The following is a 26,884-nucleotide window of genomic DNA, read 5'->3' as shown; positions in this document are numbered from 1 at the left end:
ATCCAATTACCTCCTCTATTATAATCAGTCCACAGATCAAAATCTCAAACCCTTTGATATATGTTTGATTCCACCAATAGGATCTAGATATGATAGAATAGAAGTAATCAAATCCAAAACTCACTAAATTTCAGATCTGGTTGTTACTGGAGATCAGACAAGGAGGAAGAACAGTGATCTGGCCGAGATTTTGCAGCCTTGGATCTACGATTAGTGAGTCGATTGAATGAGCACTGTGGCCGACGATCAGGAGGGAAGTCTTGCACCGGTCCTAGGGTAGACAAGTGGTCGAAGGTGCGACGCCCAAGTGCTGTGACAAGGAGACTTGGATCCCCCTCTTGGCCGACGATCAGTCTGAGCAAGGCAGCGACTCAGGTGGAGATTGCTGGAGAATCTCAGGTAACCAGAGGAGAAGATGAAGGGCTCGGCTAGCGGTGGAGTGGATCGAAAAGAAAAGAGGGCGGCACAAGATTAGGGAAGAGGAACGACTCAGGTGGAAGCTAGGGCAGAGGGAAAATGATCCGTGAGAGGGGTTGGCGACGATCCCTCATAGATAATGGCTGGATTAGGGCAAGAGAACTGGAGAGGTGACCCTCGAGTGGCTCTCGTCTGCCAGCATCGGGTCGTGGCGACTGGGGCAATCGACGATGGTGTTCGGGAGGAGATCGGGAGAGAAGAAAGAGACGTCAGATGAGATACATAAGGGAGATAGGCTCGGGCTTGAGGCTTTGTACGTGTGGGAGGAGAAGAGGAAGAGCTTGGCCTACCATTTTGGGGAAGATGAAGAAACGATCGGCGCTCCCCACCGTGTGAGGGGGAGGAATCGGGCGGAGGGGGTGTGTGGCGGTGAGAGGAGAGAAAAAGAAAGGAATTATATAAATATATACTTAGGTTTTGCTTAATCAAACCCTAAGTACATTCCTCAATCAACTCCTACTTTTGGGTATTCCAAACAGGTTTTTCCCAAGCCTATAATTTCATCTCCTCAAAAATACGTCATACGAGCTCCGAAAAATTCTCAGAAAATTTCTAAAAATTCCAATAAGATTATTTCTCAAATAACCTTATTATTTAATTAATATTTTATTACCGTATTTTACAGGTACTTTCACCAGTCGATTGGTATCGAGTTGCTGGGTTGTAACGGTCGAATCTCCACGGAGGGCAATCGATTGGTACTTTCACTAGTCAACTAATAGGCAGGGTTTTCCAACCCGTGGTCTATATAACCAAGGCTTTGGAGCTTGGTTAAGGTTGACAAAATAGAGATGGTTAACCCCTATTAGTAGTCTACCTATGCCCTAGCGTCTCAAGTGTTCTTGTGAGTGTTGTGGTGAGGTTTCTCCATCCACAAGGAGCTACGTGAGCTAGCCAGAGTTTGTTAGGGAGTCATCCACCGACTGATCAGGATCATCCACCTTACAGACATCCGTGGAGTAGAAGCCTTATCTCCAAACCACGTTAAACAACGTGTAGTGGCTTGCTTGTTTCTTCTTTGTCTTTAGCTTTTGTATTTGTGCTTGTTTTCTTTGTATTATTCCACTGCGCAAACTAACAAGTGTAGGAAGAACTTTGATTTGGGGGCACTGTCTATTCAACCTCCCTTCTAGCAGGCCACACAAGATCCTCCAATAGTATCTTCTATCCTAACTACTAAATATTTTAGAATAATTGTATGTCTGAATAAAAAAATAATAAAATATGAAAAATAAAATAACACACTCCTTAAGGAAAATCAACACCTTAAGGAACAATTTAACTCCCAGATAAAAATGTCTAACCCAACTCAAGTCAAAAGATTGAGGAATAAAATGCTAAATTGAAAACTGAAATAATCAATCTAAGAGAATTATTAGAAAAATTTACAACTAAATCCAAATACCTAGACATGATACTTGGTTCTCAACGAGCTATATATAATAAATCTGGGCTCGGATACAAATCCAGCTCAACTAACAAAACCTTCATATCTCTAGTCACTCAAACTAAGAATCAAACTAAAGTCTGGGTTCCAAAAACGTGCCTAACCATGCAAGTAGGAGTCAATCAATTTTATGTGCCTAAAAATGAAATTCATTACCTAAAACCAAATTCAACTAAACCTATTAATTCAAATCCAAATCTAAAATGTAAAATAAATAAATCAAACTCAAATCGAAAAACTAAATTTAAATCAAATAACTACAAAGTCAATTCAAATTACAATTAAGTTTACTATAACTATAAAATAAATCGACATAAATCTAAAACTTAATGCTAAATTCAATAATTCAAGGGAATACGCTAAATTAGTTGGCACCTTCAAAAAAAATAGTTTACCTGGCTGGGTAATTAGGACTAGTTTAAATAGGGATAAAAGTTTTGTTAGGATGTATACTAAAAGCCTAGCTTTTGTATACATATTTATAAGAATCACATTGGTCAAATGTCTATATTTTTGCTAAGTGTAGTTGTCTATTTAATTTATATTGAAGATAACATGGTGTGAGGAGACACACAGAAGATCATGTTATCATGTAACGCTCGAAAATTCTCAAACTTGCATTAGAATTATTCTATGATTTTTCTGGAATTTTTAGATATTTTTCCGGAATTTTCCGAGTAGCGGAAGTAACAAAAGTAATTAGATAAGCAAAATGGTTTAAGCGGGAATCGAACCCGGGACCTCTCGGGTCCGCTAAACCTTTAGTTAGCCTTAGTAACCGGTGAACCCAGCAGGGCCGTGCTGAAAGAAAGAGGAACCGATTATATTTATATTAGAGTTGGGTTCAATAATCCACTTAATATAAATTAAGAACTTAAGTTGGGTTTGGTTTAATTTGGTTCGGCAGCCCTCTCCTCACAAAACCTCACGCCACCTTCTTTCTCCAAACCCTCACGCCGAATACTTCTCTTCTCTTCCTCCTTCTCTCGGCGCCACACCAAGAAGACCTAGGGTTCTCTCCCTAGGGCCCCAAGGTCACTTTCCGGCAACGATTTCAGCACACGGACGTTCCCCTCCGCGAGTAGAACACATGGACGCGAGCGAATCATCGAGAAGTCGTCTCCACCGGAATTTCTAGCGATTAGATTTGTAAGAAATCTAGCACACAATGTAAGAAACCCCTCACCTGCAGTATAAGTAGCTTCTGTTTGGTTTTCTATGCATTAGTTTAGTTATATACAGATTTTTCGACATATAGGGTGTATTTAACCCTCCTCGCAGGTTTAGGGATTTAGTGAGTACCTTTAGATGGGCCGGACACGTCTTTTCCCCTTCAGTTGGAGGTTTAGATGCTGTTGGGTGCCTAAAGGTAGTCTCCCTAATAGAGAGGGGAGTTAAAGCACACTAAGTGTTCGATAAATTAGCTAGTTAAGTAAAAATGCAAATTAGGCATTTTAACAGTTCAGTTGAATGCATTAGAAGCATCTAAATCAGTAAATCAGTTTATTCTAGCTTATATGGGACTACGGTCCCATGGGTGGGCTCCCACAGTCGCCTCTAGGTTCAGACAACCTAGTTCTAGGTTCAGATCACCTAGATTCAGCAAAATAGTATTAGCTATTTCAGTATTTTACTTTTCAGTGGCACTGTACTGGATTAGATATCCATTGGGTTGGGCTCCCATAGTCGTCCCTAGGTTTAGATAACCTAGTTAACCCTACTAAATTCGTGACTTGCAAACCCGGGTCTAGTTAGGGATGCGCGCACAGCAAGTATAGTTGCCGGGCCCAAACGGCATGTTTAGTATTTTCACTTACTATATGTATATGGTTTTCAACCTTTCACAAATTAGTTCATGAATCCAGTACAGTCCTAGTAGTAGCTCAGTTTTAGTATCAGCTTAGTTTTCATTGATACCATGTGGTTGATATCATGTTCAGCTTTGGATATGCCATGATTGTATGCTTATATGCCATGCCATGTTTAGTTTATTCAGTATACTTAGCATATCCTTTTAAACAGCATGATTTAAAAACATGTTTGCATCGTTGCATGTTGTAGTGAGGTAGTTGGTTTCTTACTAAGCTTTAAGCTTACAGATACTATTTCCCCTTATACTGCAGATAAAGGTAAAGGGAAGATGGGCTAGCAGAGGAAGCTGGAGTTCAATGCAAAGATGGTGTGTGTGGCAGGAACTGGAATAAAAGATCCTCAGGGGTTTTAGCAAGCTTAAATAGTTGGATTCTTAGTAATTCTTCTTTCATGCATTTTCAGACCTTAGAATGTTTAAACCATGGGAGATTTATTTAGTTTGTTAGTAATTATGTTAGAATGCTGGTTAATAGTTGCTAGAATACATTCCAATTGATTTTAGAATTTGTTGTGTGAGGTTTTGGCACGCCAGAGTGCTGAAATCAGAGTTTCAGTGTGAGATCAGAAACTCCGATCGATCCATGGATCGATCGGGGATCCTCGATTGATCCATGGATCGATTGGGGGCTGATTCCGTGAACAGAAGGCTTCTGGATCGATCAGCCGATTGATCCAGACACATTCTGTCGCGAACAGAAGGCCTTTGGATCGATCGGTCGATCGATCCAAGCTATTCCTCGCGAACAGAAAGGTTTTTGATCGATCATTGGATCGATTGACTTATGTTGGATTGATCAGCCGATCGATCCAAATAAAGTCCCATGCACAGAAGCACGCTGGATCGATCATTGGATCGATCGGTGAGCCTGGATCGATCAGCCGATCGGTCCAGATTATCACCCGAGCACAGTAGCGGTCTGGATCGATTCCTGGATCGATCCAATAGAGAGCAATCGATCCAGTTCAGTCTGGATCGATTGGGAAGTTCAGTTTCGACCAGGAAACTTAGCAGATCAGCTTCTAGTCCATAGGGAATGTAGGATACACCTGGTATCCTTTAGATTATACCCTTCAGCATATGTAGAACCAAGAATACTTATCAGATAGCAACTAAAATTTAAATTAGATCAGTTTTCCGCACAGTTAGCACAGCATAACTGTAGCGATCGGCCTTACAGCTCAGCTAGTAGAAGACGGGTCGTTACATATCAGTTCCTTATAAATTATAAATACTAGCTCACAACCAAGATGAAATGGGATAAACCATTAGAGTGGTTGTAGTGTAATTTGGTATTAGTTTATCTTGACTATAAAATTACACTAGTACATTATGAGTGTATTGAGCAGGACCATTTGAGACAGTTTCTTTTATACTCACTACATAAAAGAACAAAATCTCTGTTATTATGGAAGTGCGTACTCTTAATCATGATATAATAATAAGCACGTATACTTAATATTTATTTCTTTAATTTATCAAAGGGTGTGATTTAGCTCGTTAAATCAATAGGGCCGATAAGTTGGGAAATGATATTATTTATATGGTGTGTTGTTGATTATAGAATGAAATTGTGTCCTAGTAATCTAGGTTGATGATGTCCCCTTGAGGAGATCATAATGATTATCATATAAACCCTGCAGGTGAACTTAGTCTGACATGACAATAAAGTTGAGTGACACTACTCATGGAGCTAGATATTAATTAAGTGAGTTGTCAGTAACTCATTTAATTAGTGGACATTCAATATCTTAAACACAAGGAGATTAATGCACTCATAATAAGAAGGAGCCCATAATATAATTTGGGATTGGTGCGGTAGTTCAATAATAACTCTTTAGTGATATGAGTTATTATTGATGAACTTGAGTTGGGTGTTCGGGGCGAACACAGGAAGCTCAAGCTTATCAGGAGACCAAAACCAATTTCTCCTCTCGGTCCCTGTTGTAGTCTCTATTAAGCCTTGTATCCACAAAGTCCACTTCTTACCCAAGTAATGGGCCGGACACATCGTTGCTTGGAGTAAGGGGGTCGGCCAAGCATTATTTTGGAGCTCATGTAGTGGCCGGCCAAGCCATGCTTGGTGACCAAGCATGGGGCCGACCATAGGTAAAGGAAAAAGGAAGTTTTGTTTAAAACAAAATTTTGTTCAAATCTTTCCTTATTTGTAGTTATCTACAATGGTTAAAAGAGAGATTTTATTTTGTTAAAATCTTTCCTATTATGAAAAGATTTTAATTTCCTTTTATAGTCATCCTCATGATTTTAGAAGAGAGTTTTAAAATTTTAAAATCTTTTCTTTTATAGCTATCTACAAAAGATTAAAGAGAGATTTTAATTTTGTTAAAATCTTTCCTCATTTGTAGTTATCTATAATGTTTAAAAGAGAGATTTTAATTTTTTATAAAACTTTCTCTTTTTGTAACCATGATTTTAAAAGGAGAAGTTTTAATTAATCTTTCCTTTTTTGTAGTTGTCTACATGTTTTAAAAGAGAGAGATTAATTTTAAAACTTTCCTTTATTACCATGTACAATAGGAAATTTAGAAAAAAGATATTTTAATTGTTGTTAAAATTTTCTTTTTTAATGGGAGGCCACAAATAAGGAAGTTTTAATTATGTTTAAAACTTTCATTTTTTGCCTTGACCAAGGATTATAAAAGAGAAGGAGAGGGTGCCTCTTGAGAGTGACAACCCTATGCCCTCTCTCTTCTATTCTCCTTGTGTGGCCGATTTTCCCCTCTCCCTTTCTTCTTCCTTAGGCCGGTGGCACGCACTTGTTCTCTCTTTTTCTTCTTTCTAAGGTCGGTGCCTATCTCTTCTTGGTGGCCGAAACTTGAAGGAAAAGAAGAAGATCTTGATGGCTAGCTACTTAGAGGAGAAGAAGAAGAGAAGGAGTTTCCTATTTTGGCATCCCTTGGTGGCTCGAGAGTCTTGGAGGAGAAGAAGTGGTTCGAGTGGATTCCATCTTGGTAGATTGTCGCCCACACGACATCCAAGAGGAGGAGAGGAATACAACAGAAGATCAAGAGGTCTTTAAGCTACAAAGAAAGGTATAACTAGTTATTTGTTTTCGCATCATAACTAGTTCATGTTCTTTATATAGATCTTGAAAAACCAAACACAAGAGGCTATCGTTTTATGTTATCGTTTTTGTTATCAATTTTATTTTTTGATTTCATATTTCGATAATGTGTTTCTATTGAGGTCTCTATAGTTAAACCTAGATTACTGTAAGAAGTTAAATATCCGATTTCTTTGTAAGACTTTGTCTTGGAAGTGGTAGATGATCCCATACCCAAGAAGGCCTAGTGCCTCGTCATGTTTAACCTGGAAGCCGATCTTTGAAATAGATATTTGATAACTTCTGTAATATGGTTTAACTTAGGAAGATCACATTAGTTAAACTTGGAGTAAAAATGTTAAGTATCGTTTCCAATCCAAGTTTAACTTCTGAAGGACAATTTAGATTAATAATGTTAAGCATCATTTATAATCCAAATTTAACTTCAGTAGAATAGATGGTAGCTAGGATAGTTCTATGCTTGTACAAATTTTTGTATAGGGGAACTAGGATGGTATTCCGAGTAGCAACCAACAATTGGTATCAGAGCTAGGTTTTAGCCTCTGTGTGTTTGGTTTTTAGTTTAATTATGCACATGTCATACATAATTTAGGCATGATAATATTAGGATGTGCAAATAGATTAACTCTGTGGTTGCAGACATCCTAGATCCAACTATTATGACCATGTTGTGTTTGTGTACGTTTGGACCCTCGGACATGTCGAGGGCATTTTATGTGTGTGCATGATTGTAATATTAAATACAGCAGGAGCTGTATTAGTTATTAGGATTTTACATTTTGTTCAATCTATATTATATGTACATTCCTTCGTGGAATATAGGATCGATAAATGTAAAATTTTATTTTTGTCGCAGATCGTATCTTTGCGAGGCGTGGGACTATTTGAGGACCAGAGGCGCATCGAAAAAGAAACAAGATAGATGCGACGACTAGACCCAATAGCGGTGGCTAAAAATGGCAGTAGCTAGGGTTGATGGCACATGGAGAACATCTATGGATAAAGGCCATAATAGTTGAAAAATTATTTTTCTTATTTATTGCCTTTTATTCTGTGTGTGCTTGTATTTGTGTGTTTGTGTGCATGCTAAAATTTCTCATTCTAAATAACTAAGTGGGAGAGGAATTTAATTAAATTCCATGGTCTCCATTACTGGTTTGTAAGTGATGCATTCAAACTTGCGTGTTGGCTCTGAGTGCCTTCCTCCACATCGGATGAGTTTGTTTGTGGATCACTAGATCAAACTTCCTTAATGGATGATTATAGAAAATTATTTCGGATGTGTGCGATCTTCTCCAACTGAAGGGGCACAATTCTATTTAGTGGACTTAGTATCAAGTAATGGTATACACTTAGGCACATTTAATAGTATCCTCCCTATCGGAGTCACTGTTATTATTTGTGTGATCGAAGAAAAACCAACTATTAATTTGTCATAAAGCTAGGTAAACCCCCCTCTTACAAATGTTTGAATTTGTATACGTCCACACTATCGTGGCATACAAAATTCATGGTATTTGAGGTAATTTTATTTGTCATAAAGTTAGGTTGACAAAATAAAATTAATGGGTAAAACTTCCTCTTACAAATGATTGAATTTGTATACATCCACACTATCGTGACATACAAAATTCATGGTGTTTGAGGTAATTGTAGGTTGACAAAATAATTAATGGGTAAGACCCTCCTCTTACAAATGTTTGAATTTGTATACGTCCACACTATCGTGACATACAAAATTCATGGTGTTTGAGGTGTTGGTGAATTTAAATGATATTATTTTGAGGAATCAATATTATTTTAAATTATAAAGTTTTGATCAAATATTTGATCAAAGACAAACCAACTATTAATTTTATTTACCATAAAATTAGGATGACAAGATAATAAAATTAATGATTGAATTTGTATACATCTACACTATTGTAACACCCACGAAATGATAAGCTATACCTATGAGTATTTTTTCTTTTAGAATAAAAGAAAAAGAGAAATAGAAATAGAAACCATTCCAAAAAAATGGAAAGAAAGGGGTGAGGTCAAGGATTGAACCTTGAACCTTCCACATGTTAGTTAGAGCCCTAGAGCCAATCATTTGATGGACTCATTGTATCATATTCTTGTATATTAATAAAGGCATTTGTTTGGTTATTATACTTATTTGTATTAGTGCCAAATAGACTAAGTATAATAGCGTCCTTGAGTAGAAGGTTCATACCTATATCAATCGATTAGTTGAATCGATAGTGAGATGATACAGTGAACACTACTCTAAATCATTCCTAGTCGAGTATTAACATTCAGGGACAATGTTAATGCAATAAGACTAGCATGTAGGTCAGCTCGATGACTTGATCTCACAAGTCATGGATATAGAGATATCAAGCTGACACATGGGTATACATTGGAGAATGTATACTGAAAGACCCGCCATGAGAAAGTATCATGGATCGTTATATGAGTGTCATATACTTTCTCATGTGGCTATTAGTATGACTATTAGTCCTTAGACCTGAAGTCACCATGGATCCCTACATAAGGAGTTATGTACTTTGGTTTCGTCAAACGTCACCCGTAACTAGGTGGACTATAAAGGCGATTACTGGGTATATAACGAATTATGTAGAGGGATGTGAGTGATGTAGATGGGATCTATCCCTCCCATATGACGGGAGCGACATCGGTATTCTTGATAGAGTGAGACCACTAAGTGCATGGCCATGCCCAAATGAGTCAACATTAGATGTTGAGCTCATTTGATCGAGTGAGTCTACTTGGAGTTCAAGATTTAGATTGATTAGAGGATGACACGGTCTATACCTCATATTGATCAATCTAGATGTCTAGGATAGAAGGACACTTGTCATATATTGTGAGGAGTCACAATTAATAGTCACAAGGTGATGTTGGATCTCGACATTCTTGTAACTTGGGTAGTAATGATGTATTGCTAGATACCGCTCATTACTTATGCTCCTAAATGCATTTAGGGCATTGCCAACGTTACAAGAACCTATAGGGTCACACACTAAGGACAATTAGATGGAGATTTGGTTCATACGATGAACCAAGAGGATTAGATTCATTTGATAAATCAAATTGGATTAAGAGTAATCCAAATTGGGCTAATTGAGTTAGACTCAAATTGATTCATGTATTTAATGAGTCTAATTTAGATTATGACTCATTAGATCAATTTAATTTAATGAATTAGATTCATTATATTAAGTTGGCTTGAATCAAATGGTTTGATTAGATCAACCATGAGAGAGATTGAGTCAAGTTTGACTTGACTAGAGAGGAAGAGGAAGAGTCAAGTTTGACTTGACTCTTTGCCACATCATGAGTGAGGTGGCAAGATGTGGACCAATAGTGTTGTTCCACATCATCTTGCTTTGCCACCTCATGGAGGTTACAAGCCTCCATTGCATTTAATGTGGGTTGGCCACATTAAATGAGTGGAGGTTACTCCTTTGCCACATCATTGTGAGGTGGCAAGATGTGGACCAATGGCAATGGTCCACATCTTCATGATGTGCCACATCATAGGAGTTACACAACACCTCTTAATGGCCTCCACTTAATTGTAATTAAGTGGAAATGGGGTTACACAACAAAATGTGGCCGGCCACTTTAGAGGTGGTAATGAAATTCATTTTTCATTCAACTCCTCATTTACTCCTTCTTCTTCCTTGGGTTCTCTCCTTGCTCTCCCTCCTCTTCGTTGCCGTGACCTATCAAGGTGCTAGCACACCTTTGTTTAGGTTTTCTCTATCAAGAATTGTTCGTGTGGATACTTCTAGAGGACCGACGCTTGACGGTCTAGAGATCCGGCAACTCCTTGGACGAGCGGGAACGCGAAAGGCACGCAACAAGGGTAAAGTTCTTAACATGTAGATCTAGGAGTAGATCTAAAATGTTTTTCAAACTCGTACTCGTATTTATCGTTTGGTTTTCCTTGCACGGATCCGTTGGCCTTGGGTGATTCGGGGTTTCCGCGACGCGAAAAGCGGTTTTCGCGGCCCGAAAAACCTAACAGTGGTATCAGAGCCACGTGCAAGGCTTGTACGAGTTTGATTTTTGGTTTTATGAAAACTAAAGTTTCTGTAATTTTCTGTAAAATTATGATTTTATAGTTTTTATGGGTAATTTTTCCGTAGAAGCGAAGCACAAGTGTCTCGGCACTTGTAGGCTTCGGCTACCGGAAAGATTTTTCCAAAACGGCTTTGTTTTGCCCCAAATCCGTTTGGGACAGCGGGCTTGGGTGCCATTAGATCGCAAAGGAGCAACTCACGATGGTTAGATCATGGGTAGGGGTACTGCCCCTAACCCCGCAAGGGGATTTGCTCCGCGATTGCACCCGAAATCGCTAAAAACGAACCCGCCGGGAAGATTTTTCCGAAACGGCAATGTCTCGGCCCAAATCGTTTTGGGACAGCGGGTTTAGGCGCTGTTGGATCGCAAAGGAACTCTCACGATGGTTAGATCACGGGTAGGGGCGCTGCCCCTGGGCCCCGCAAGGGGATCCGTTCCACGATTGCGCCCGAAACCGCTAAACGGGACCGCCGGGAAATTTTACTCGTAAAAATTGTAAAAATTAATTTTAAAATTTTAGAAAATTATGAAAATATATAATTTTGAATTATATATAAATTTTGTGATAGTCATGGCCCAAAAACCCAATATGATTGGATTGTGTTGTAATTCATAATACGGCCTGCGTGCCGTTATGTGTTTGCGCGTGTTGTATGTTTTTATTTTTTTTTCCCGCGACCTGTGCGTCGTGCCTTCTTTTATATTCTTGTTGTAAATTAGATTTAGACTCGAATGTAACTTGAGTTTCAAATTGTAATGTACAAATTGGAGCGGTGGAGGGTCCACACGAGACGGAGTTGTGAGGCGGGCACGAGCAACACAAGGTGGTCAAAGGGAGGAGCTTGGAGAAGCTGTTGACCCTAGGTTGACCATTCGATCTTCTCATTGGCTTGAGAAGTTCGTAGTAGGGCCATGACTAAATCACAAATAGATTAATTAATTAATTGCTTATGTATATGATGCATGTTTAATAAGTAGTTAATTAATTAGTGCCTTACGATTAGATTAGATCTAAGTCGTGCACATGATGCACCCTTGCGATTAGATTAGATCTAAGTCATGCACAAGATGCATCCTTTTCGATTAGATTAGATATCGATCGAACCAACTCTAAATGCCTAACCGTGCCGTGATACCTATCACTACCTCGATCACATGTATTGTTGAATCTGCCAAAGCAGAGCAATACATATTATCTTGGTAGGGTACGGAGGGACAATCTTGGTCCCGCCTATCAACGCATGGGTGAATACAAACTCAATTAGATTGAGTATTCCTAGTTACTTGGTTGGATCGAGTCAACTATAGGCATTCTTCCAATAGTTGGAAAGGTAGGACAAAATCACGTTTATATTAACTCTCGGGCGTATTAGCCAAAGCTAACTCGAGTTTTAATATAAATATGGATCTTGATCCTACAAACAAGAGTTGCATAGAGATGTAATTGGTAATCGTTACCTACCGATCATACTAAGCCTTGGGCGTATTAGCCAAAGCTAACTCACGGGTTAGTAAGATGTGGATCTTGTCCCACAAGAATTATAGAATTCAGTGGGAGCATCATTTAGTTAAAGGCCTAATTAAATGATTTGGAATATGATACTTATTTCTGCATTTATTTCTATTGTAAAATTTCCATGACGTCGAATACGAACATTTTCTCCCTGCGATCTGTCCTTAAGAAGGACAAGCTCAACGGAGCAAATTTCCTGGACTGGTACAGGAATCTGAGAATAGTTCTCACTCAGGAATGTAAACTGTACGTTCTGGAGCAGCCCATTCTGGAGGCTCCTCCTTCCACTGCCACGCGAGAAGATCGAGATGCTTACAAGAAGCATCAAGATGACGCATTAGATGTGTCCTGTCTTATGCTCGCAACCATGAACTCTGAGCTTCAGAAGCAACATGAGTTTATGGGCGCTTACGATATGGTTGAGCATCTTTGTCACCTATATCAAGGACAAGCAAGGTACTGGAAGAGGAACTCCAAAGAATACCTGGAAGATCTTAAGAAGAAGAGAAATAAGATTTCTACTTCAGGTATACATGTTATAGAAGTCAACCTCTCTATTTCTTCATCGTGGGTATTAGATACCGGATGTGCTTCGCACATTTGTACTAATTTACAAGCGCTGAGAAATAGCAGGGCATTGACGAAGGGTGAGATAGACCTACGAGTAGGCAATGGAGCACGGGTTGCTGCTATTGCTGTAGGAACTTACCATCTATCTCTGCCCTCTGGGCTTGTACTAGAATTAGATGATTGTTATTATGTGCCTGCCTTGACTAAGAACATAATTTCAGTTTCTTGTTTGGACAAGAAAGGATTTTCGTTTATAATCAAGAACAAATGTTGTTCCGTCTATTTAAATGATATGTTCTATTGTAGTGCACCTCTGATAAACGAACTCTATATTCTAGATCTTGAGAGCCCTATCTATAACATAAATACCAAGAGGTTCAAGTCAAACGACATGAACCAAACCTACCTCTGGCACTGTCGCTTAGGTCATATAAATGACAAGCGCTTATCCCAGCTCCATAAGGATGGTTTGCTGAACTCATTTGATTTAGAATCATATGAGATATGCGAGTCATGCCTACGAGGCAAGATGACCAAGACTCCCTTTAGTGGGCACAGCGAGAGAGCGACTGATTTGTTAGGACTCATACATTGTGATGTATGTGGCCCTTTCAATGTCGCTGCTAGAGGCGGTTATAGGTACTTCATCACATTTACTGATGACTTCAGTAGATATGGTTATGTGTACTTGATGACACATAAGTCTGAATCCTTTGAAAAGTTCAAAGAATTCAAGAATGAAGTACAGAACCAGCTTGGCAAGAGTATTAAGATACTTCGATCTGATCGAGGTGGAGAATATCTTAGCCATGAGTTTCGTGACTACCTAGCTGAGTGTGAGATTCTATCCCAACTCACTCCTCCTGGAACACCACAGTGGAATGGTGTATCCGAAAGGAGGAATCGTACCCTATTAGATATGGTACGGTCTATGATGAGTCACACAGATCTTCCGACATATCTATGGGGATATGCTCTAGACACGACAGCTTTCATTCTCAACCGAGTTCTATCCAAGGCCATGATAAAGACACCATATAGGATATGGACTGGGAGAGATGCCCAGGTGTCTTTCATGAGGATTTGGGGCTGTGAGGCTTACGTACGACGTCAAGTCTCAGACAAATTAGGACCCAAATCCGACAAGTGCTATTTTATCGGATATCCCAAAGAAACTAAGGGATATTACTTCTACATTCCCAGTCAGCACAAGGTGGTTGTGGCAAAGACTGGGGTCTTTCTAGAAAGGGACTTTGTTTCTAGAAAAACTAGTGGGAGCACGTTCGATCTTGAAGAAGTTCAAGATGCGAACAATAGCACTGATGCCTCGATGGAAATTGAACTAGAACCACAAAGTGTTGTGGATGATGTTGTTCCACAAGGAGTTGAGGAACAACAACCAGTTCAAGTAGACATACCTCTTCACAGGTCTGATAGGGTACGTCGTCAGCCTGAGAGATACTCATTTCTCTTGTCTGACCATGATGACGTTATGCTCATAGAGGATGAGCCTACCACCTATCAGGAAGCTATGATGAGACCAGATTCCGAGAAATGGCTAGAAGCCATGAGATCCGAAATGGAATCCATGTACACCAACCAAGTATGGACTTTGGTTGATCCACCTGAAGGGGTAAAACCCATTGGGTGCAAGTGGGTCTTTAAGAGAAAGGCTGACATGGATGGACTTATCTATAAGGGTCGCTTGGTAGCTAAAGGTTTCAAGCAGATTCATGGTATTGACTATGATGAAACCTTTTCTCCAGTAGCGATGTTTAAGTCCATTCGGATCATGCTTGCTATTGCAGCCTACCATGACTATGAGATATGGCAGATGGATGTCAAAACCGTGTTTCTGAATGGAATCCTACTCGAGGATGTGTACATGACACAACCTGAGGGTTTTGTCGATCCACAGCATACTAGCAGAGTATGCAAGCTGCATAGGTCCATTTATGGACTAAAGCAAGTTTCTCGGAGCTAGAATCTTCGATTCGATGATGCAATCAAACAGTTTGGTTTCATCAAGAACGAAGATGAACCTTGTGTCTACAAGAAGGTTGTAGGAGACATAGTTGTCTTCCTCATATTGTATGTGGATGACATACTACTCATTGGGAAGGACATCCCTATGCTTCAGTCTGTCAAGACCTGGCTAGGGAGTTGCTTCTCAATGAAGGACTTAGGTGAGGCATCCCGCATTCTAGGGATACAAATCTATAGAGATAGATCTAAGAGATTGCTTGTCCTAAGTCAGAGTACATACATTGACAAGGTACTCCTTCGATTTTCCATGCAGAACTCCAAGAAGGGATTTCTGCCGATGTCATATGGCATGAGTCTTTCGAAGACTCAAGGTCCCTCTTCTAGAGAGGAGAGAGACCGCATGGATCATATCCCTTATGCCTCAGCCATAGGATCGATCATGTACGCCATGCTATGTACTCGACCTGATGTCTCGTATGCTTTGAGCATGACGAGCAGATACCAGTCAGATCCAGGTGAAAGTCACTGGATAGCGGTCAAGAATATTCTTAAGTACTTAAGAAGGACTAAAGAATATTTCTTGATATATGGAGGCAATGATGAGCTAGCTGTAAAGGGTTGTAGTGACGCTAGCTTCCAGACCGACCAGGATGATTACCGATCGCAGTCAGGGTTCGTGTTTTGCTTAAATGGTGGTGCTGTGAGCTGGAAGAGTTCGAAGCAGGACACAGTAGCTGATTCTACAACAGAGGCCAAGTATATTGCTGCATCAGAGGCAGCAAAGGAGGCAGTTTGGATCCGCAAGTTCATCACTGAACTTGGGGTGGTTCCTAGCATCGCTGACCCAGTTGAGTTCTATTGTGACAACAATGGAGCTATAGCACAGGCGAAGGAACCTCGCTCACACCAGTGGACCAAGCACATACTACGGTGCTTCCATCTCATTCGAGAGATTATCGATAGAGGAGATGTGAAGATTTGCAGAGTACCTACAGAGGCTAACATCGCAGATCCCTTGACCAAGGCTTTGGCACAGAGGAAGCATGATGGTCACACTAGGTCATTAGGCCTTAGAGCCTATACTGATTAGCACTAGTGCTAGTGGGAGATTGTTAGTTAGAGCCCTAGAGCCAATCATTTGATGGACTCATTGTATCATATTCTTGTATATTAATAAAGGCATTTGTTTGGTTATTATACTTATTTGTATTAGTGCCAAATAGACTAAGTATAATAGCGTCCTTGAGTAGAAGGTTCATACCTATATCAATCGATTAGTTGAATCGATAGTGAGATGATACAGTGAACACTACTCTAAATCATTCCTAGTCGAGTATTAACATTCAGGGACAATGTTAATGCAATAAGACTAGCATGTAGGTCAGCTCGATGACTTGATCTCACAAGTCATGGATATAGAGATATCAAGCTGACACATGGGTATACATTGGAGAATGTATACTGAATGACCCGCCATGAGAAAGTATCATGGATCGTTATATGAGTGTCATATACTTTCTCATGTGGCTATTAGTATGACTATTAATCCTTAGACTTGAAGTCACCATGGATCCCTACATAAGGAGTTATGTACTTTGGTTTCGTCAAACGTCACCCATAACTGGGTGGACTATAAAGGCGATTACTGGGTATATAACGAATTATGTAGAGGGATGTGAGTGATGTAGATGGGATCTATCCCTCCCATATGACGGGAGCGACATCGGTATTCTTGATAGAGTGAGACCACTAAGTGCATGGCCATGCCCAAATGAGTCAACATTAGATGTTGAGCTCATTTGATCGAGTGAGTCTACTTGGAGTTCAAGATTTAGATTGATTAGAGGATGCCACGGTCTATGCCTCATATTGATCAATCTAGATGTCTAGGATAGAAGGACACTTGTCATATATTGTGAGGAGTCACAATTAATAGTCACAAGGTGATGTTGGATCTCGACATTCTTGTAACTTGGGTAGTAATGATGTATTGCTAGATACCGCTCATTACTTATGCTCCTAAATGCGTTTAGGGCATTGCCAACGTTACAAGAACCTATAGGGTCACACACTAAGGACAATTAGATGGAGATTTGGTTCATACGATGAACCAAGAGGATTAGATTCATTTGATGAATCAAATTGGATTAAGAGTAATCCAAATTGGGCTAATTGAGTTAGACTCAAATTGATTCATGTATTTAATGAGTCTAATTTAGATTATGACTCATTAGATCAATTTAATTTAATGAATTAGATTCATTATATTAAGTTGGCTTGAATCAAATGGTTTGATTAGATCAACCATGAGAGAGATTGAGTCAAGTTTGACTTGACTAGAGAGGAAGAGGAAGAGTCAAGTTTGACTTGACTCTTTGCCACATCATGAGTGAGGTGGCAAGATGTGGACCAATAGTGTTGTTCCACATCATCTTGCTTTGCCACCTCATGGAGGTTACAAGCCTCCATTGCATTTAATGTGGGTTGGCCACATTAAATGAGTGGAGGTTACTCCTTTGCCACATCTTTGTGAGGAGGCAAGATGTGGACCAATGGCAATGGTCCACATCTTCATGATGTGCCACATCATAGGAGTTACACAACACCTCTTAATGGCCTCCACTTAATTGTAATTAAGTGGAAATGGGGTTACACAACAAAATGTGGCTGGCCACTTTAGAGGTGGTAATGAAATTCATTTTTCATTCAACTCCTCATTTACTCCTTCTTCTTCTTTGGGTTCTCTCCTTGCTCTCCCTCCTCTTCCTTGCCGTGACCTATCAAGGTGCTAGCACACCTTTGTTTAGGTTTTCTCCATCAAGAATTGTTCGTGTGGATACTTCTAGAGGACCGACGCTTGACGGTCTAAAGATCTGGCAACTCCTTGGACGAGCGGGAACGCGAAAGGCACGCAACAAGGGTAAAGTTCTTAACATGTAGATCTAGGAGTAGATCTAAAATGTTTTTCAAACTCGTACTCGTATTTATCGTTTGGTTTTCCTTGCACGGATCCGTTGGCCTTGGGTGATTCGGGGTTTCCGCGACGCGAAAAGCGATTTTCGCGGCCCGAAAAACCTAACACCACAAATGATAGAATTAAGTTGGTGTATGGTAACCACTAGAGTAATGAATAATATGTGAATAGAAAATAATGGAAATGTTAGTTAAGAGTGAGAAGATAGTTAAGTAAAGGAACAAGAGAAAACCAAGTAGCTTACCTCCTCTTCTCTTGATTAAGAAAAGAATAAGCAAAAGACAAGTTGCCTTCTCCTTGTGTTCTTTTCTTTTCTTTTCTTTCTTTCTTCTATTTTCATGGGAGTTAATGAGGAGAGGGATTTGAGAAATCAAGGGGGATGTATAGGGACATTTTCCCTTTATTTTATCATTAAGGATAATAAGAAAGGAGAGTACCATTTTTATTCCTTTCTTCTTCCTCCTTCCTCACCATTGCCGAAACCTAGAGCCTCCCCTCTCCCAAATTCCAAAATCCAACTAAGTTTTCTCCCTAAGAAAACTAAACCACAAGAAGAAGTCCTCAAGATCTACTTCTTACAAGCAAGAAGGGCAAAAAGGAATACTAGAAGGAGGAGCTCTCTTCTTCTTCTCCACAAGGGTACCTTCTCTTAAGAAAAGACCAAGCAAAAGGAAGTGAGTATCCCCTCACCTATGGTGCAAGTGGTTTATGGTTTTTCTATAAACTTGAATGGTTAGAAAAAAAACCTTAGGGATGTCCTGGTAGGATTCGGCTATGAGAAGTTCTAAAGCATAGGAAAGCTTAAACTCAAAACTAACTTGCTTATGAATTTTCTTATGATACGATATGCATATTTCCTTAGAGTTCATGCTTGTATGTTGCTTGGAATTAGATAAACCCCACCTTAGGGTTTCGACCATCACAAGTTTAAAGGTATAGGAAAGTTTAAACTCAAAACTAACATGCTTATGATTTTTCTTATGATATGATATGAATATTTCCTTAGAGTTCATGCTTGTATTTTGCTTGGAATTAGATAAACCCCATCTTAGGGTTTCGGCCAAGATAGGTTTGAAGGCCTAGGCAAGCTTAAACTCAACTCTAACATGCTCATGTTCTTCCTTATGATCTGATAAGAAGATAACTTGATGTACTTATGATTTCATGTTGTTTAGAACTAGGTTTTCATGTTTGAACTTTCGGCCAAGATAGGTTTGAAGGCCTAGGCAAGCTTAAACTCAACTCTAACATTCTCATGTTCTTCCTTATGATATGATGAGAAGATAACTTGATGTACTTATGATTTCATGTTGTTTAGAACTAGGTTTTCATGTTTGAACTTTCGGCCAAGATAGGTTTGAAGGCCTAGGCAAGCTTAAACTCAACTCTAACATGCTCATGTTCTTCCCTATGATATGATATGAAGTTACCATGATCTTCTTTTGCTTGTGGTTGGTTTAGAATTTAATTCCACTCTTCATGACTTTCGGCCACATCATGAGTTTAGACTTAGGAAACTTAGTACCTAAATTAAATATGCTTATGATGTTCCTTATGATAAATGTTATGAAATTGGTTTAGGGTTCATATGTTTATATGATTTCTTGTAACCTAGGTTTAGACCTTTACATGTTTCGGCCACATCATAAATTGTGGACCTAGGAAGCTTAGAACCTAAACTAAATATGCTTATGATGTTCCTTATGATAAATGTTATGAAATTGGTTTAGGGTTCATATGTTTATATGATTGCTTGCAACTTAGGTGATCCCTTGCATGTTTCGGCCACCAATGAGGGATTGATGATTGAGACCCAATTATGACCCTTTATGTGCTTCACATGCCATGATATGATTTAGGAGATGTTAACTTATGTGTCATGCATGATTATGTTCCCATGATATGATATATGCTGATTTATGTATGCTTATGAATCATGCATTTAAAAGATCTCCTATGATGTTCTATATGCTTAAGTATGAATGCTTATGAAATGACAATGTAAAGGCCTAAGAGTTGCTTCCCTATCAAGTGGGACTAAGAGCACTCTTTATGATATGCTAAGTGAAAGGCCTAAGAGTTGCTTCCCTATCAAGTGGGACTAAGAGCACTCTTCATGCTAAGTTAAGTTATGAATGACATGAACATGATGAATTATGAATGACTTGAACATGATATGCTATGGATGACATGTACATGATATGCTATGAATGACATGAACATGATATGCTATGATTATATGACATGTTATTTTACTTTGTATGGCTTGTACCAAAAGGGTGGGCTCCTTATGCGCCCCTAGGTCGAAGTACGGGCCTAGTAAAGGGTGGGCTCCTTACGTGCCCCTAGGTCGAGCTACGAGCCTAGTTTCCTAGTAGGTTCAAGACTAGCTACCTTGGGTCTATTTAGGATGCGCGCATTTATGTATGTATGTGGTACTAAGCCGGGCCCCCTCATGTTGAGATTATTTTCAAGTACTATATTATATTGTTTTTAAGACATCTTGCACCATGACATGAAGCATGTTTTTTGAAAAGCATCTTGCACATGACATTACCCATGTTTTAAAGGACATCTTGCATGTATGGTTATGAAATGATATGATATGATGCTTACATTTATGCTATGATATGATGTTCTTTATGCTATGATAGGATATGTCATGATGCTTATTTCCTTTTATGATATGATATGATATGACATGATGCTTTCATATGTCATGCTATGATGCTCCTTTATGCTATGATATGATTTTCATTTATGCCATATTATGATTTCCATTTATGTGATGGTATGAGTTCCATTTACATTCGTGCTATGATATGATGTTCATGTATGCTATGATATGTGATATGATTACTCTTACAAAATATGTGGTTTAGATGTTCTGTATGTCCATGCTATCTGTATTATGTTGAATGATTATGTTATGACATATGGTTTTTGTGAGTAGGAAAGGATCTCACTAAGCCTTGTGTACTTATAGTTACTTTCCTTGTACCACAGATAAAAGTAAAGGATGGATAAACTAAAGGAGCAGCAGGAGGGGCAGGAGATGTGTGTGGTGGTGGCTTGGCTAAGAAAGAAAGACTTGCTTATGTTGATTTAGGATTGATAGGAACTATGCTTATTTTATGTTGATGACTTGCATGATCACTTTACTTATGTTTATGTTAAGATATGGATATTATGACTCTTTAAGTTTGTAACTATGCTGAGCATGCTAGTATGATTAGTTGAAAAAAAAAATGAACGATTACTTCCGCTGTTTAGAAATTCATGTACGTATGTTATGTATGTAGAAAGTAACACTGCCTCCACTAGCAGGAGGGGGTGGGCTGTTGATCTCACTTGGTTACCAGGATTCATAAACTCTAATACTTAAGCCTGGAGGTTTAGAGTTCGAATCCTGGGGGAGGCAAAAATCCACTGCCAGGGGTGGAAAGTCCTAGTGAGTAACGGCACGACCAAAGGGTCGTCGGTCGATAACATTAGAGGTCGCCAAATTGGCCGACGACATAAGGGCCGCCAGTGGGCCGCTGTAAGGGCCGCCCAAGAGGCCAAAGAGCCGGGTCATTACAATAAAAAGGCGCCTTTTTATTGTAATGACCCGACCCATTTGGCGGCCCATTTGGCGACCCTCGGGTCGTCGACCATCGACCGTTGGCCATGCCGTTACTCACTAGGACTTAAGTATTAGAGTTTATGAATCCTGGTAACCAAGTGAGATGATCTCACTTGGTTACCAGAATTCATAAACTCTAATACTTAAGCCTGGAGATTTAGAGTTCGAATCCTGGGGGAGGCAAAAATCCACTACCAGGGGTGGAAGGTTCTAGTGAGTAACGGCATGACCGACGGTCGACGACCCGAGGGTCACCAAATGGGCCGCCAAATGGGTCGGGTCGTTACAACTATCATGGCATACAAAATTCATGGTGTTTGAGATGTTGGTCTTGACCAAATATTTTGTGATTCTTTGGATTTCAAATGGTTTTCAATTCCCAAGCTGTTATACTAGAGAATAGACTTACTAGTCCCAATTATAATGATTGGAAACAAAACTTGGACACTAAGGTGGACTGTCCTCTCAGGAATTAGAATAATAAAGGTGTATCTTATTAGTTGTTGAAACATGTTTAGTGGTGTTATCTACCGGTACCTGGTGTGTAGATACGAGAACCGCTGATCATGTCTGTAAATCATTGCAGGGGTTCCAGGAAACCCAACAACTACATGAAGTAGAAATCACCGTTTACATGGGCAATGCTACGAAAGTGGTGGTTGTTACAGTGGGAGATGTTTATTTATCCTTTGATAGGAATAAAACATTGATTTTGAGAAATTGGCTTTATGTACCAAGTTTTAGAAAGAATTTGATTTCAGTTTCTAAACTATTTGAGGATGGATATTTTGTTTCTTTTGATGACAAAGTGGTTGTCAAGAAAAATAGAGTGGTTATCTGTTCTGGTACATTAGTTAACAATTAGTATACTCTAAATCCAATAACTCCCATGATCCAACAAATGGAAATTAATAACACATCTTCTAATTATAATAAGAGAAAGCAACCTTCGGAAATGAACCAAACATATCTTTGACATCTAATGCTAGGTTATATTAACTTAAGTAGGATTAAAAGGTTAAAAGCCGATGGACTTTTGGGTTCATTGGTGGTGGAAAACTTTCCAACCTGTGAGTCTTGCTTGGAAGGAAAAATGACCAAGAGACCTTTTAAGGCTAAGGGGTATAGAGCCAAAGATGTGTTGGAATTGGTTCATTCTGATTTGTGTGGACCTATGACTATCTAGGCAAGAGGTAGTTTCAAATATTTCGTCTCTTTTATAGACAATTATTCGAGATACGGGTACATTTACTTGATGCGCCGCAAGTCTGAGTGCTTTGATAAGTTCAAAGAGTACAAGGATGATGTGAAGAAACGTCATGGTAAAAGTATCAATACACTACGGTGTGATCGTAGTGGCGAGTACCTCCTAGTAGAGTTTAGGAGTTACTTATCAGAAGTCGGGATTCAATTCCAACAGTCGGGAAGTCGACAATGAACATAGTACCTTCTAAAGTCAGAACCCTCTACTCTCATAGAATTGTAGAATGGACGTAAGCCTAGTCTAAAGCATATTCAGATTTGGGATAGTCCAGCACATGTGCTGAAGGGAGACACTGATAAGTTGGATAGGAGTTCACTTGTTTGTGGGTTATCCTAGAGAAACGAAAGGAGGTTTATAGTCCTAAAAATCAGAAGGTCATTGTTAGCACCAATGCTCGATTTTTAGAAGAGGACTATGTAATGAACCACAGGCCCATGAGAAAAATTGTTCTTAAGAAAATTAGAGAAGACACGTCTAAACTAGTACCAATTGTACAAGATGAGATACCATAAGAAACTGCAACACGTGTCACAAATGATGCACAATTACAAACAGTGCAACATCATAGTGGGAGGGTTGTTCGGCAACTTGGTAGATTCATGTTTTTGGGAGAGTCTTGGACTTGATCCCTGGTAAACATGAACCTGATTCCTGCATATATGATGTAGCACTCCAAGATAAAGATGCAACATCTTGGCAAAGTGCAATGAACTTTAAAATAGAATCTATGTATTCTAATAAGGTCTGGAAGCTTGTAGAACCACTAAATGGTGTAAAAGCCATTGGGTGTAAATAAGTCTACAAAAGAAAAAGAGGGACAGACGGGAAGGTGAAACTTTCAAAGTAAGGCTTGTTGCAAAAGGATATACTCAGAAAGAGGGAATCGATTATGAGAAAACCTTTTCGCCGGTAGCTATGCTTAAGTTTATCCGGATACTTTTATCTATTGTTGCTCATATGGATTATGAGGTTTGGAAAATGGATGTCAAGACAACTTTCCTTAATGGAAGTCTTGAAGAAACATCCATATGAAGCAACAAGAGGGATTTATTGCAAAGGGCAAAGAGCATCTTGTATGTAAGCTCAATCGGTCTATTTATGGACTGAAGCAAGCTTTAAGATCTTGGAATATCCGGTTTAATGAAGTAATCGAGTTTTATGGATTTATTCAGTGACCGGATGAGTCTTGTGTATACAAGAAGTGTGACGAAAATGTGGTGGTATTTCTTGTACTATACGTAGATGACATTTTGATAGTTGGCAACAATATCAAAGTGCTGTCAGAAGTAAGGGTATGATTGTCCAAGCAATTCAATATGAAGGACTTGGGAGAATGCGGACATATTCTTGGGATCAAAGTAATAAGGGATCGCAAGAAAAGAATATTGTGCTTATCCCAAGTTTCATATATCGATACTATCATAGCTCGTTTTAGCATGCAAAACTCCAAGAAAGTTGTTCTACCTTTTCGGCATGGAGTACCCTTATATAAAGAGATGTATCCTAAGACATCAAAAGATATAGAGGAAATAAAGGCAGTTCCTTATGTTGTAGGAAGTCTAATGTATGTGATGCTATGTATGAGACCGGATATCTATTTTGTCGTGGGCATGGTTAGCCGATATCAAAGTAACCCAAGACAAGGACATTGGACTGCCGTAAAGCATATATTAAAGTACCTAAGAAGGACTAGAGATTATATGCTGGTTTACCAAGCAGATAACTTGCTCCCTATGGGTTACACGAATTCGGAGTTTCAATCAGATAGGGACAATAGTAAGTCAACCTCGGGGTTTTGTGTTTACTTTAGGAAGTGGAGCCATAACAATGGAGGAGTATTAAGCAAAAATGCATTTTAGACTCCACCATAGAAGCTGAGTATGTGGCAGCCTCTGAGACAGCCATAAAAGCTGTATGGCTTAGAAACATTATGATGAACTTAGATGTGATTCCTGATTTACCCAAAATTATTACAGTGTATTGTGATAATAAGTGGTGCAGTAGCAAACTCGAAGGAACCACGAGCCCATAAAGGCAACTAAACACATAGAGAGCAAGTACCACCTAATACAAGATATCGTATAATGAGTAGAAGTTGTTGTCACCTAGATTGCATCAGCAGATAACCTGTATCTTTTCACTAAGGCCCTTAAGGCAAGAGCTTTTGATGGGCATGTTGAGGGGATGAGAATCAGATGTATGGCAGCATATATGGCAGCATAGTCTTTTAGTATAAGTGGGAGATTGTTAGAATGTATACTAAAAGCCTAGCTTTTGTATAAACATTTATAATAATCACATTGGTCAAATGTCTACATTTTTGCTAAGTGTAGTTGTCCATTTAGTTTATATTGAAGATAATATGGTATGAGGAGACACACAGAAGATCATGTTATCAGTTCCTTATAAATTATAAATACTAGCTCACAACCAAGATGGAATGGGATAAACCATTGGAGTGGTTGTAGTGTAATTTGGTATTAGTTTATCTTGCCTATAAAATTGCACTAGTACACTATGAGTGTATTGAGCAGGACCATTTGAGGCAGTTTCTTTTATACTGACTACATAAAAGAACAAAATCTCTGTTATTATGGAAGTGTGTACTCTTAATCATGATATAATAACAAGCACGTATACTTAATATTTATTTCTTTAATTTATCAAAGGGTGTGATTTAGCTCATTAAATCAATAGGCCTGATAAGTTGGGAAATGATATTATTTATATGGTGTTTTGTTGATTATAGAATGAAATTGTGTCCTAGTAATCTAGGTTGATGATGTCCCCTTGAGGAGCTCATAATGATTTTCATGTAAACCCTGTAGGTGGACTTAGTCCGACATGACAATAAAGTTGAGTGGTACTACTCATGGAGCTAGATATTAATTAAGTGAGTTGTCAGTAACTCATTTAATTAGTGGACATTCAATATCTTAAACACAGGGAGATTAATGCACTCATAATAAGAAGGAGCTCATAGTGTAATTTGGGATTGGTGTGGTAGTTCAATAATAACTCTTTAGTGGTATGAGTTATTATTGATGAACTTGAGTTGGGTGTTCGGAGCGAATACAGGAAGCTCAAGCTTATCGGGAGACTAAAATCAATTTTTCCTCTCGATCCTTGTTGTAGCCTCTTTTAAGCCTTGTATCCACAAAGTCCACTTCTTACCCAAGTAATGGGTCGGACACATCCTTCCTTGGTTGATCACATCAAAATAACCACGGGTCCAATACGAACATCATCTCTAAAGCTTTCCTCTTCATGAATGTTTTGATAAATGAAGACACGCTAAACCAACTTGGCCAAGTACTCTTGAAGAAATGTGAGGCCGAATAGGCATCTTAATCTTCTGTCTGCCCTCTGCTAACGACTACCTCCCCTAGGTCCTTGGATTCTGATGAGCCATTTAGCTGTAGGAGAAAAAGGCACCGAGCGGGCTCCCCACCTCTATCCAAATAGCTTAGAGCCTAGCATACTGCTACTGCCATGCCCTTAACTTTATGCTGCTCGAGGAAAATACCCGATTATCACCGACTCTTCTCTGACCGGGTCTATTATCTTAAGGATGATCGATCCTTCTTCTATGTCTTCTGCATCCGCTCGGCCTTCTCTGTTGGCCGAGCTAACTCATAAACTTTCATCCCTCCACTTGATGCCTCCAACGGGCCCTACTCTTGGCACCCTTATTCCAGGCCGGGCTCTCCTCCCAACTCGGCTCATCAATTACCATCCCAATAGGGGATGGTCTCTACTCAACCATCTTATGGGGTGGTGAAGTTGAAAGGCTCACTAATTGAAACTTGGATAAAAGTGAGAAGACTACTGAGAGACTGCTCTGTTTCTAAGTGTGTGGATGAATACACTCAAAACACAACTGCAGTAAGTTTTTAAGTTTACCCTCCTAAACCGGTAAAATTTCTCAATGCTATCCTTTTTCATTCAGCATTACGCTATAGAGTTAAACTTGAGCCA

The 26,884-nt window shown here is 39.2% G+C and overlaps 1 pseudogene; it reads left to right on the top strand.

Moving 5' to 3' along the window:
• The first annotated feature begins 647 nt into the window (after positions 1-647).
• LOC122019390 overlaps positions 648-26,884 on the top strand; it is a 98,393-nt pseudogene continuing 72,156 nt past the window's right edge.

Source organism: Zingiber officinale, chromosome 9A, assembly GCF_018446385.1.
Source record: "Zingiber officinale cultivar Zhangliang chromosome 9A, Zo_v1.1, whole genome shotgun sequence".
NCBI lineage: Eukaryota > Viridiplantae > Streptophyta > Magnoliopsida > Zingiberales > Zingiberaceae > Zingiber > Zingiber officinale.
Note: the sequence above shows the minus strand (reverse complement) of the source record. Positions and strands in the feature narration are given on the sequence as shown.